This window comes from Petaurus breviceps, unplaced genomic scaffold (assembly GCF_028583685.1).
Source record: "Petaurus breviceps papuanus isolate PSGF00001 unplaced genomic scaffold, PetGlider_PUasm1.0 154, whole genome shotgun sequence".
Lineage (NCBI taxonomy): Eukaryota > Metazoa > Chordata > Mammalia > Diprotodontia > Petauridae > Petaurus > Petaurus breviceps.
Window position 1 is genome coordinate 12,228,479 of NW_027185715.1, and position 13,993 is coordinate 12,242,471.

At 37.0% G+C, this 13,993-nt stretch overlaps 1 long non-coding RNA gene across 1 annotated transcript in view; it reads right to left on the reverse strand.

The window, feature by feature from the left end:
- Positions 1-13,993, reverse strand: part of LOC138155667 (uncharacterized) — a 146,797-nt gene that overhangs the window by 75,128 nt on the left and 57,676 nt on the right. The window lies entirely within an intron of this gene.

The following is a 13,993-nucleotide window of genomic DNA, read 5'->3' on the forward strand; positions in this document are numbered from 1 at the left end:
GAAAGAAAGAAAGAAAGAAAGAAAGAAAGAAAGAAAGAAAGAAAGAAAGAAAGAAAGGAGGAAAGAAAGAAAGAAGAGGAAGGGAAGAAAGAAAGGACAGAAGGATAGAGAGAGAGAAAGAGAGAGAGAGAATGAGAATATATCTACCTCTTGGTATCCAACCCTGTAATAAGTGCTTGAAATTCCACCATGGCTGTGTAGTGGGTAGAATTTAGTCCCTCCTCAGTCTCAGTTGGTGTAATTACAAGATGCTAACATCCTAACACTCTAGGATGTTTGAATTGTTTTGTTTGTTTGTTTTTTAATTATAAGGGCATCGGTATTACAGCCTAAGGGCCCCACACCTCAATATGATAAGATGTTAGGGGAGACTAAGAAAGTGGATGAGAAATCATCACTATCTTCAGTACCATAGGGTCATGAATTCAGAGCTTGAAGAGACCTTAGAAACCATATGATTTTAGAAGTGAGGAAACTGAGGCCCAGAAAAGTTGTGATTTGCCCAAAGTCATATCAGTAGCAAATGACATACCAAGTATTCAAATGCAAAACCTTTGCTCCTTCCTCCGAATTCCATGGCCTTCCCCTTGTCATTGTACTGGAAAGATGGGGATGTGTCCATTCATCAACTATGGCATAGTGTAGAGAGAGCTGGTCTCAAAGCCAGGAAGACCTCAATTCCAGTTCTGCCTCTGCTGCATCCTGGCCCAGTGACCAGTCACTTAGATTCTCAGCACTCTAAGAATCTTGTCCAAAACTCTGAGTTGTAGGAAAAATGGCAGCGTATATTTGTAGAAGGTATTTCCTCACCTGTGAGCTCCAACTACTAATGAAATGACATATCTAGTCCCTATGCCTTCACCAAGGTCTTTTTTCATAAAATTAATTTGTTGTTCTTTATGAGAATTTAGTTTAGATCAGCATTTCTTAAATGGTACGTCATGACCCTATATGGGGTTGTGAAAATTTTGGCAATAGTAAAAGGTTTCTGAATGCACAATGACCAAAAATCCATTAAAAATGCAATGTGTAATGAATCCAAGGTGTTGTCTTGTCTGTGCTGCATTTTGCAACTTCATTGCAGCCTTGGTTCTGAACACAAAGCACGTGTACTTTGTACTGTGTATGCACTCAGGTCACACAATGGCACTGAATGCTGCTGAAACAGGAAAAGGGGTAGTGAGTGGAAAAGACTTAAGTCCTGATCAAGATATTCAGTTTGCTATGATACTACACTTGGTTATCACTCTACCCTCTCTGTTGTTAACCTGTCATTTTCAAAGAGGACCGATGACCTCACAGGTGATATCCTGACTTTCTCATGCATGAGACTTAAGTGAGGCAGAGGTGTGCAAAGCTGTCAGCCTCACTTTCTCTTCCTGAGTCATTGAAGTCCAGCGGGAGGACAAAAGTCAACGGCCCAGAATGCAATGGATAGCCTTGAAGTCTTTAATGTCTAACCAATTTCTATGTGCTCCACAGCACCTACTTCAGCTGCCTTCATGGCCATCAAAAGGGATGTCTATCCCAAGTGAGTGAAGACTTCCCCTGGCAGAATGGATACATAAGAATGATTTTATCCTCTCTATAACTCTGCTGGCTTACCTCTTTGTATCTCTGCTGGCAGCCTGTCATCTAGTCTAACTATGACTATTCTAGGTCAGCACCATGAGTAGGGACACCTTGCTATTTTCTCATGGAACTCAACTCCTACTTCCTTCTCTCCGCCATTTCCATACTCAGAACTAGACTCAGTACTCCAGATGAAAACTGATGAGGGCATAGTACAATGAGACTAACATTTTCCTATTCCTGGAAGCTACATTCTTCTTCATGAAACTCATGATGGCATCTTTGGCTACTGTCTATCCATACAACTCTCATATCATACTTAAGAAGTTCATTTTTTTATACCCAAGTGTATTGTTACATGTATTCCTATTGAATTCCATCTTGCTAGATTACCCCAATTCTCTAGCAGAGTCTGACAAGTTCTTTTTGGTTTCAATGTTAACTCTCCCTCCCAGCTGAGTGTCATCTGCAAATTTGATGAATACACAATCTATGCTTTTATTCAAGTCATTGATTAAAAATTTGAAAAAATGCAGAGTCAAGTACAGATTCCTGGGGTGCTCTCCTGGAGACATCCTGCCATATTGAACTGTTAACAACTAACTGGCAGAAGCAGGCCCAGAAGGCGCAGCCCACAGACTCAGAGGCAGGCCTGGAAGGCATGGCTGGAAGACTCAGAAGCAGTCTGGGAAGGTGCCTGATCAACTCGGAGGGCAAGTCGTCCCACCAACCACAAGGGCCACTACCAGGACTATCACCAAAGGGCTGGGACTGGAAAGAGCAAGGTAAGAACCAAATGCAGGGGCCCCTGTCCCATACAGCAAACACTCCTGGAGCTACCACTTCATAGCCCAGAAATTTAAAAAAAAAAGCCCCTATCAGGACCTCCAAAGAAATGACAGAGTGAACCTCACCTGCTCCAACCCACCCCCTCTGACCCTGAAAACATAGTAATTATTGCCCCAGGGCAAAACCCTCCACATTAAGGGCTTGGGATCCCTAGAGGAAGGGTATGGCTAGGGCCCTGCCTCAAAATGGGTAGAAAGGAAACTACAAATACTCTGGAGGCCTACTATCCTCAGAGGGAGAAACCAAACTCAGAGGGAGACAATGTGGACTCCACACCCACAGCTGAAACATCAACAGGTCCCAAGCACAGAAAGCTCTCTTAGAAGAGATCAAAAGGAACTTTGATAACCGAATGAGAGAGATAGAAGACAAAATGAATAATTCTCTCAAAACCAAAATTGCAGAATTAGAAAAACATTATAATGAAGAAAACATCTCTCTAAAAGAAAACTGTATGATATGGAAAAGAAGCTCCAAAAATTAACCAAGGAAAATGATTTTCTAAAAACTAGAATCAACCAAATTGAAACAAATAACTCTATGAGGAACCAAGAATTAGTCAAACAAAACAACTAAGAATGAAAAATTAGAAAAAGAGGTAAAATACCTCAAAGAAAAAATAACTCACCTGAAAAACAGATGCAGGAGAGAGAATCTGAATCATAGGCCTACCAGAAAATCATGATGAAAAAAATGAGCCTGGACAACATTCTCCAAGAACTCATTAAGGAAAACTACCCTGAGATACTAGAACCTGAGGGTAAAATAGAAATCGAGAGAATCCACTGGACACTTGCTGAAAGAGATCCCAAACTGAAAAGTCCTCAAAATGTTGTGGCCAAACTCCAGAACTACCAGATAAAAGAGAAAATATTTCAAGCGGCCAGAAAGAAACAATTCAAATATCGAGGGTCCACAGTGAGGATCGCACAGGATTTGGCAGCCTCTACACTGAAAGATCGGAGGCAGTGGAATACAATTTTCTGGAAGGCAAAAGAGCTCGGGTTACACCCAAGGATCACATACCCAGCGAGACTGAGCATATTCTTCCAGGCAAAGAGATGGTCATTCAATGATATAACAGAGTTCCAGACCTTCCTGATAAAAAAGCCAGAACTCAATGGAAAATTCAACCTCCAATTACAAGATGTAACAGTGACGTAAAAAGGTAAACAAGGAAAGCACACACACACACACACACACACACACTGCTATTTGATAAGAGCAAACTGGTTATAGACAAGTAGAGGGTATGAGTATAAAATACACAAAATGACAAAAAAAAATTTTATTAAGGGCTACAAAGGGACTGCAATGGAAGAAGAGGAATGAATGAAGTGGAAAAGGGTAAATTATGCCACACAAAGAGGCATAAAAACAATATAGCAGAGGAAAAGAAGGGAGGGAGATGAGAACCATATGAGCTTTTCCCTCATTGGTTCTGATACAAAGAGGGTATAAGAATCAGTTAAGCATAGGACTCTATGGAGAAGAAATGCAAAAAGTATCACTTTAGAGGGAAAGAGGGGAGGGAGAGGAGCTTTGCATGAGGCTTGTTCCTGTCACTCTTGGTGCAAAGAAGAAATAACATACTTCATTAAGTATAAAAAAATCCTACAGGCAGTAGGAGGGGCAAAGGGCTACGAAAGATGGGGCATAGTTAGTAGGGAGGGAAGAAGTAAAGAGAAAGGGGAGGAAAAGAGAGGGGGTCAGATAAGGGAATACTGAGGGAGGTGGTAGTCAAAAGGGAAACCATTAAGGGGGTGAAGGGAGAAGGGGGGAAAATATGAGCATTAACAGGGGAGGGAATAGGAGGGAGGGAAAGAAACAGATAACAATCATAACTGTAAATGTGAATGGAATGAACTCTCCCATAAAACAGAGGTGGATAGCAGAATGGATTGGAAATCATAATCCTACAATATGCTGTTTACAAGAAACACATCTGAAACAGAGGGATACACACAGGGTAAAGGTAAAAGGCTGGAGTAAAATATATCATGCCTCAGCTAAAGTATAAAAAACAGGGGTAGGAATCCTTCTCTCAGATAAAGCAAAAATTGACCTTATTAAAAGAGATAAGGAAGGAAACTATATCCTGTTAAAAGGCACCATCAAGAATGAAGCAATATCATTACTTAACATATATGCACCAATTGGTATAGCATCCAAATTCCTAGAGGAGAAGGTAAAGGAATTAGAGGAAGAAATAGATAGCAAAAGTATACTAATGGGAGATCTTAATCTCCCCCTCTCTGAACTTGATAAATCCAACCTCAAAATAAACAAGAAAGAAGTTAAGGAGGTGAACAGAATTTTAGAGAGGATAGGTATGGTAGATCTTTGGAGAAAACTGAATGGGGATAAAAAGAAATATACGTTCTTCTCAGCAGTTCATGGCACATAATCAAAAATCGACCATGTTCTAGGGCATAAAAACCTCACAATTCTATGCAGTAGGGCAGAAATATTAAATGCATCCTTCTCAGGTCATGATGCAATAAAAATTATATGCAATAAAGGGCCAGGAAAAGACAGACTAAAAACTAATTGGAAATTAAACAATTTAATCCTAAAGAATGAGTGGGTCAAACAAGAAATTATAGAAACAATCAGTAATTTCATTCAAGAGGATGATAATAATGAGACAACCTACCAAAATCTGTGGGATGCATTAAAGGCAGTTCTTAGGGGAAGTTTTATATCCCTGAGTGCATACATGATTAAATTAGAGAAAAGGGAGGTCAACACACTGGGCATGCAATTGAAAAACCTAGAAAAAGAACACATTCAAAATCCCCAATTAAATACTAAATTAGAAATATTGAAAACCAAAGGAGAGATTAATAAAATTGAAATTAAGAAAACTGTTGAATTAACAAATAAAACTAAGAGCTGGTTTTATGAAAAAACTAACAAAATTGATAGATCCTTAGTCAATATGATTTTAAAAAATACAAAAAATAAAAAAACTCAAATTATGAGTATCAAAAATTCAAAGGGTGAATCTACCTCCAATGAAGAGGAAATGAAAACAATAATTAGGAATTATTTTTCCCAATTGTATGCACATAAATTTGACAATCTTAGGGAAATGGATGAATATTTAAAAAAATACAAGTTGCCCAGATTAACTGAAGAGGAAGTAAATTACTTAAATAACCCCATCTCAGAAAAATAAATTGAACAAGCCATCAATCAACTCCCTAGGAAAAAATCTCCAGGGCCAGATGGATTTACTAGTGAATTCTATCAAACATTTAAAGAGCAATTGATTCCAATACTCTACAATCTATTTGGGAAAATTAGTGAAGAAGGAGTCCTACCAAATTCTTTTTATGACACAAATATGGTACTGATACCTAAATCAGGAAGAGATAAAACAGAGAAAGAAAATTATAGACCAATCTCCCTCATGAATATAGATGCAAAAAATTCTAAATAAAATACTAGCAATACAAAAATTCTAAATAAAAAGACTACAGCAACTTATCTCAAGAATAATACACTTTGATTAGGTAGGATTTATTCCAGTAATGCAAGGATGGTTTAATATTAGGAAAACCATCAGTATAATTGATCATATCAACAATAAAACTAGCAGAAAACACATGATCATCTCAATAGATGCAGAAAAGGCTTTTGACAAAATACAACATCCATTTCTATTAAAAACATTAGAAAGTATAGGAATAAATGGAGCCTTCCTTTAAATAATAGGTAGCATCTATTTAAAGCCATCAGCAAGTATTATATGTAATGGGGAGAAACTAGAAGCATTTCCCATAAGATCAGGGGTGAAACAAGGGTGTCCACTATCACCCCTCTTATTCAATCTGGTACTAGAAATGTTAGCAGTAGCAATTAGAGAAGAAAAAGAAATCAAAGGAATCAAATTAGGCAAAGAAGAGACCAAGCTATCACTCCTTGCAGATGATATGATGATATACTTAGAGAATCAAGTAAAAAACTACTTGAGACAATAAATAAATTTGGCAAAGTTGCAGGATATAAAATGAACCCACATAAATCCTCGGCTTTCCTATATGTTTCCAATGAAATTCAACAGCGAGAGATAGAAAGAGAAATCCCATTTAAAGTTACTGTAGACATTATAAAATATTTGGGAATCTACCTGCCAAAACAAACCCAGGATCTATATGATCACAACTACAAAACACTTTTCACACAAAAAAAGTCAGATCTAACTAACTGGAAAAATATCAATTGCTCGTGGCTGGGTCAAGCTAATATAATAAAAATAACAATTTTACCTAAATTAAATTATATATTTAGTGCCATACCAATTAATTTACCAAAAAACTACTTTATAGAGCTAGACAAAATGGTAACAAAATTCATTTGGAAGAAGAAACAGTCCAGAATATCAAGGGAATTAATGAAAAGAAATGCTAGGGAAGGTGGACTAGCTATACCAGATTTCAATCTGTATTATAAAGCAACAGTCATCAAAACTACTTGGTACTGGCTGAGGAATAGAGGAGTGGACCAATGGAATAGATTAGGCACACGAGATTCAGAAATCAACGACTATAGTAATCTACTGTTTGATAAACCCCAAGACCCTAGTTTTTGGGATAAGAGCTCACTATTTGATAAAAACTGCTGGGAAAACTGGAATATAGTATGGCAGAAACTGGGCATTGACCATTATCTAACACCCCATATCAAAATCAAGTCTAAATGGGTGCATGATCTAGGTATAAAGGTTGATGCTGTAAGCAGTCTCCTAAAACAAGGAATAGTTTACCTGTCAGGTTTGTGGAGAGGGAAAGACTTTATGACTAAACAAGAATTAGAGAACATTATAAAATGTAAAATGGATAATTTTGACTACATGAAATTGAAAAGCTTCTGTACAAACAAAGCCAATGTAAGCAAGATTAAGAGGGAGGTGGAAAATTGGGAAAGAATCTTTACAACCTATGTCTCTGACAAAGGACTCATTTCTAAAATATACAGAGAATTGAGTCAAATTTATAAGAATACAAGTCATTCCCCAATTGATAAATGGTCAAAGGATATGAACAGGCAATTTTCAAAGAAAGAAATTAAAGATATCTATAAGCACATGAAGAAATTCTCTAAATCACTATTGATTAGAGAAATGCAAATCAAAACAACTCTGAGGTACCACATCTCACCAGTCAGATTGGCTAAGATGACAAAACAGGAAAACGATAAATGCTGGAGAGGATGTGGGCAAATTGGAACACTAATGCATTGCTGGTGGAGTTGTGAACTGATCCAGCCTTTCTGGAGAGCAATCTGGAATTATGCCCAAAGGGCTATAAATACTTTCATACCCTTTGACCCAGCAATACCACTCCTAGGGTTATATCCCAAAGAGATCATAGAAGTGGGAGGAAGATCCATATGTACAAAAATGTTTTATAGCAACTCTTTTTGTGGTGGCAAAGAATTGGAAATTAAGGGGATGCCCATCAGTTGGGGAATGGCTGAACAAGTTGTGGTATATGTATGTTATGGAATACTATTGTGCTATAAGAAACGAGGAGCAGATGGACTTCATATTTACCTAGAGAGGCTTATACAAACTGATGCTGAGTGAGAAGAGTAGAACCAGGAGAAATTTGTACACAATTATAGACACAACATATGTGTGATGACCAACTTTGATAGACTGGACTCTTCTCAGCAATGCAGTGATATAAGTCAAGCCCAAAAGACTCATGATTGAGAGAAATATGTGCATCCAGAGAAAGAACTAGAAAGAACTGAGTTTATATCCAGATGGAAGCAAAATACCTGATCTTTTTCCTTTTATTATTTGGTTTTGTGTCCTCTTTACCATTTTTCATTCCATCTGATACAATCCATCTTTATAACCTGACTAATGTATAATGTGAAAGTATTTACAGATCCTATACTTGACTATATGCCGCCATGGGGGGGGAGGGTAGGGAGGGGGACAAAATGTGAAACTCGAGGAATTGTGGAATTGAATCCTGTAAACTAAAAGTTAACAAACAAATTAATTTTAAAAAATAAAAATAAAAAATAAAAACAACTAACTACTCTGTGTATTTGGCCATCCAACCAGTTCCAAATCCATCTGAATTTGTTATTGCCCAATCCATATCTCTCCATCTTTTCCACAATATAATTTGATTGAAAATTTATGAAAGTAATATTTAATGAATTCATTAGCCTTAATACTACTATGATTAGATACCTTATAAATTTACTTGATTTTTAATTATATCTAGGTGCTGGCATGAATTGAATCCAGGAGACTCTATAATTAACCAAATTCAATCTTGTTTGGATATGACCTTTTAAATGTGCAAGTATCAGATTTACAATGTGAGAGTTGTGAAAATGTCTCATTACCTAGGATTATCATAATCCTGGAAATGACAAATTTTAAAATTTGTAGATTCATTTTAAGACCACAAAGAAGGCTGAATGAAGGAATCTATATTTATAGTGACCAGGTGTTCCTGGCCCACTACCTTTAATATCCAAGACCACATTGCTGTATCCCCAGAGTTCAGTACAGGAAAGCATAAAAGGTATGAACATTTAAGACTTCATGGTAAAAATCTTCACCTAAACTTCTTAAAGTATTACTCATAGTGAAGGGGGAATTTAGCAGCTCCCCCCAAAAATGAACAAAAAAAAAAAGAAGTGAAAAGTGCTGAGATTTCTAAAGACAAACATGGAAGCAAGGAAATTCAGACTGTGTCTACATAGTTTAACCACTTTGAATTCATTGTGGTTTTTTAAAATTAATTTCAGCAAAGAAAGATCAGTCTGGGACTTCATGATGCCAGATAATTCCACTAAATGTTAACCCAGCTTCTACTGCAGCCATCATTGACTTCTTTTCCATTGTCTTTCTTCTCTGAGTCAGTCTTCAAGGGCAAAATCTGTTTTATTCCATAATAGAGATATACTAAGCAACCAAATGAGAGCGTCATCAACATGAAATGTGTTCATCCAAGTAATCCCATTCCTGGGAGCCATGCGCTAGCTGGAGTCAAACTGTACTTCTAAATTATACCAATTACTGTGCATTTCCATTACTAACACAGATGTCATTGAAATGGTTATATTTCATACCGCAAACTATTTTTCTGTGATGAAAAAAAAAGAAACCAAAAGATTGAATTTATAGCTTAAGAAAATATTTTTTAAGCAACAAGGCTAAGAGCTATCAACACTGAGATCAAGTTCGAATCCCATCTTGTTATTAAAGACTCTTCCAAACTGTGATTCAAAGATTATTAATGGACCAGCAAAGAAGACATCTTGCTCCTCTCTCTCCTCTCTGCTAATTGCTTCGTGCATATTTGAGATAAATTAGACAATTCCAACTGGATGTTCAGGAAATATCTCACATTTCAACACATCCAAAGCTGAACTCATTTTTTCCCCCCAAAATCCATGCCTCTGTCTAGTGTCTTTAATTTTGTCAAACTAACATTTTCCTTCCAGTGACCCAAGTTCAAATCCCCTCAGCCATCCTTGGCTTCACACTCTTCCTCCCCTTCCCCTATATCTTATCAGTTGCCAAGACTTGAAAAATCTACCTTGAAAACATGTAACATTTGTCACCTTGTCTCCATTTCCATGGCCACCACTCCTATCACCTTTCACCAGCATTATCATAATAGCCTTCTATTCAGTCTACCTGTCTCAAACTTCTCTCTACATCTTTTACCCGGTCTTCAAAATAGTTCTCCAAAATTACAGGCCTGACCATGTCACTCCCCTCCTTAATAAACACTAGTTTATTATACCCTATTATCCATAGGATCAAATATAACCTCTTCTATTTGGTATTTAAAGCCTTTCACAGAAATCTAACAAAGGTTTCTCTAAACCCACACCTTTCATCATTTCTTATGGCATAGTAGTTTTCTATTATATTTATTTACCACACTTGTTCAGCCATTATCTACTTGATGGGCACCCCACTAGTTTTCAGTTCTTTGCCACTACAAAAAGAGTAACCTTTTTCTTTTCCAATTCTACTACATTATAGGCATGTGTGTTTTATTTCTGAAGTTCAGAATGAAATAAAATTTTTTCAAATATATTTTTGTACACATGAATGCTTTCCCCCTTTCTTTGATATCTTTAGAATATAGGCCCAATAGAGTTACCATTAGGTCAACGACTTTCATAGTTTAGTGATTTAGAGGCCACAGTTTCAAATTGCTTTCCAAAATGGCAGACCATTTCATAGCTCCACCAAAAAGTACATTAATGTGCTAGTTTTCCCTCAGCCCCTCCAACGTTTCCAATTTCTTTAAAAAAATGACAAAAAGTCATCTCTGCCAGTCTGATAGATAGGAAGTAGAACATCACAAATGTCAATACGATAACCAATCATAATTCCAGAAGGCTACCCAAATTCTAATGGATTAAAGATTCAGAATGAGACATCCATTTTGGGATGTGAACAATGTGAAAATTTGTTTTGCCTAATTGTGCATTTATCTGTTACAAGGGTTTTGTTTGTTTTTTCTTTCAGTGTGAAGGAGGTGAGCAGGAAAGAAAACTGATGCTGGTTAATTGTAAAGAATTTAAACAAAAGCATTACATACAAAACAAACAACAACACAAAAAAAAGAAGGTATTTCCCACTTTCAGGCCCATTTACTTTTCCACATTTGTGACATATTTCATACACCCTAAAGTTGGTCAGAACTGGTCTACTCATTCACACAAGGTATTTTATTTTTATCTCTATGCCTTTATACAGGCTGTTTCTGGTCCCTGCCATCTCCTTTTAGAAGCTCATTTCACTCTCTGTCCCCTTCATGGGACATAGGATTTTCCTAATCTCCACAGCTTCAATGACTACAGATTACCTGGTATTTACTATGTATTTGTGCATTCACATACATGTTGTTATCCTTAATAGAATATAAGCTCCCTGAGGGGAAAAAAACTTTCATTTTTCTCTTTGCATCACTAGTACAGTGGTTGGCACATAATAGTTATCTAATAAATGCTTATTGGTTGATTGATTGATTGAAAATTATAAATGAGGTATAGATGAAAAAAAAGTCAGGAAACGTAGGCACATAATCACCAACTTTCAAAATTCAATTGGATATGGCAGTGCACAGTCCAGAATTCATATGCCAATGTAATCTGGGTCTCTCTGTTTTGTTTGACATCTGGGGGTGGCTTTTGAGACAATACTCATGAACAGAATTATATTATCATCATTCTCTGCCCAGGTGGGGAGACCTCCATGAGTACCGTGATGCCATGACATCAAACACTTCCTAAAATGGAAACAACGTCAGGACTGGTATTCAACTTTTTCAGAGTCTTTTAAGATGTGAATCTCCTTGGGACCAAAGACTAGTTTTATGCTTGCATCCATCACAAACACAAAAAACAGACTACCAAAAGGAAATTGGACTGGGAAGTCCAAGGAAATGAGGACTGGAAAATCAGAGTATCTAACCGATAGAGAAATACAATGATGACTTGAACTTAACAGATTTCTCAAAGGACTTTCCAGTGTCTATTACACTGGTCAAGCTAAGGGAAGAGGTGAGAGCACCAAAGACACTGTGATTGTTACCTTTGACTCAACATTTCCTTCCTTGTCAAGTATTTTTTTTAATGTCATAAGAATATTAGATTATAAGCTTCTTGAGGGCAGAGACTATCTTTGCTTATTTTTATACCCCCAGGGCTTAGCACAGTGTTTGACACAGTTCTTGTGTAAGAGCTTAAAAAATATTTTTGATTGATTAATATAATTCACATGTTTCACAGATTGTGAACCATTTTCTCCAAATTTTCCATTCTGTATACAGCACCTTTTAAGCTCAATATAATTCAAATGAAACTAGAAAAGGCCATGCTGTCTTTATTGCCACCCATACTTCTCAGTATTTGCAGTCATACAGAAACTGTACCACCTTCAAAGAAGTAGAAATGACAATGTAATTAAGAATATTGCATAGGGAATAAAACAATAGTAGAAAATTATTATAGAAAATAGAATTCCCACTATCCTGCATCAGACACCTTTCTGACCTAGTATGGTTAAAACTGTGATGAATTTGGAGGCAAAGGAGAATAGCATTTAATTTGAATTGCATCCATTTAATTCCTATTACATTTTATGATACAATAATGTCTGATTGCCTTGTAATCCCAAGCCTGCCCTGGCTTGAGTTAGACCTGACCCATAATATTTGGCATTAATTGTCAGGGTTTGTTTGCAAAAACTTTGCAGTTAAATTCATTTTTGAAGTGGGGAAAGGATGGTATGGGAAAAAGAGAGCATTGAGTGATTAGATGGTCACACATAGAACCCTGGCATCCTTTGACTGCTGCATTGTAAGCATATAGGGAATCATCTCGGTGGGATAAGGAGGGGGGTCCCACTGACCTTATAGGATTAGCCCAATGGGTAGAAGCTTAACAAGGAGAGTAGAAATAAAACAAAATATATCTTAGCTCTTATTAAGGGGCTCAGAAAAACTGGACTGCTAACATAAGGAAAATTAAAATAAATTTTCAGCAATTTAAGAGAGGGGAGTACAATTTTTGTTTTTAAAGACTGTGCCTTGAAGGCGTTTTAGTAACAGCATCAGCAAGAAGAACAATGTCATTTGGGGAAGCGATTGAGAGACTATACTACATGACCTGTGACCCAGGCAGTTCCTTGGCAAATGTATTAAACCCTGCTAGAACTAGGACTATAAAGGAAAATAATAGAAGCAGGACTGAGGATGCAGATTGATTGTTGTGGACAGGGCCAAATGGACTTCTTGGAGTTACCCAAACCACCTTGGATAGTTAATATTAAGTAATATCACTTACCAGAAGGGGTGAAAAATATTTCTTCACTAATAATGGAGAAGATGGAAGCTAGAGTACTCTGTTATACAAATTCCCCTTATAGGAGCTAGGTGGCACAGTGAACAGAGCACAGGCCCTGGCGTCAGGAGGACTAGAGTTCAAATCCGGCCTCAGACACTTAACACTTACTAGCCAGGTGACCTTGGGCAAGTGACTTAACCCAGTCGCCCTGCTTTCCACCTCCAAAAAGCAAAAAAAAATAAAAATTTAAATAAAATTCCCCTTATAACACCTTCTGTGATCAATGAAGAAGCCAAATGGAACTTGATGATTTATAATAAATTACTGGAAGATGAACAAAATTTTTATGTCCATTACTACAATCATTTCTGACATTGTCAACATGGTAAACTGGATAGCCTAGGCCCCAGGCTAATGCTTTGAGGGTTTGATCTTGCCAGTGCCTTTTTTCTCTATTTCTATGGCTAAAACTAGTCAGGAAAAGGTTTTTTTTAACCTGGGGAGGAGTTGAGTATGCTTACACTCTCCTTCCTCATTGAGTTTTCCTTCTTATTGCTATACTTTGATGGGCAGAGATCTGAATGACACCAATTTCCTGAGAGCATTGAGATAGATAGATAGATAGATAGATAGATAGATAGATAGATAGATAGATAGATAGATAGATAGATAGATAGATAGATGGATGGATGGATGGATGGATGGATGGATGGATGGATGGATGGAT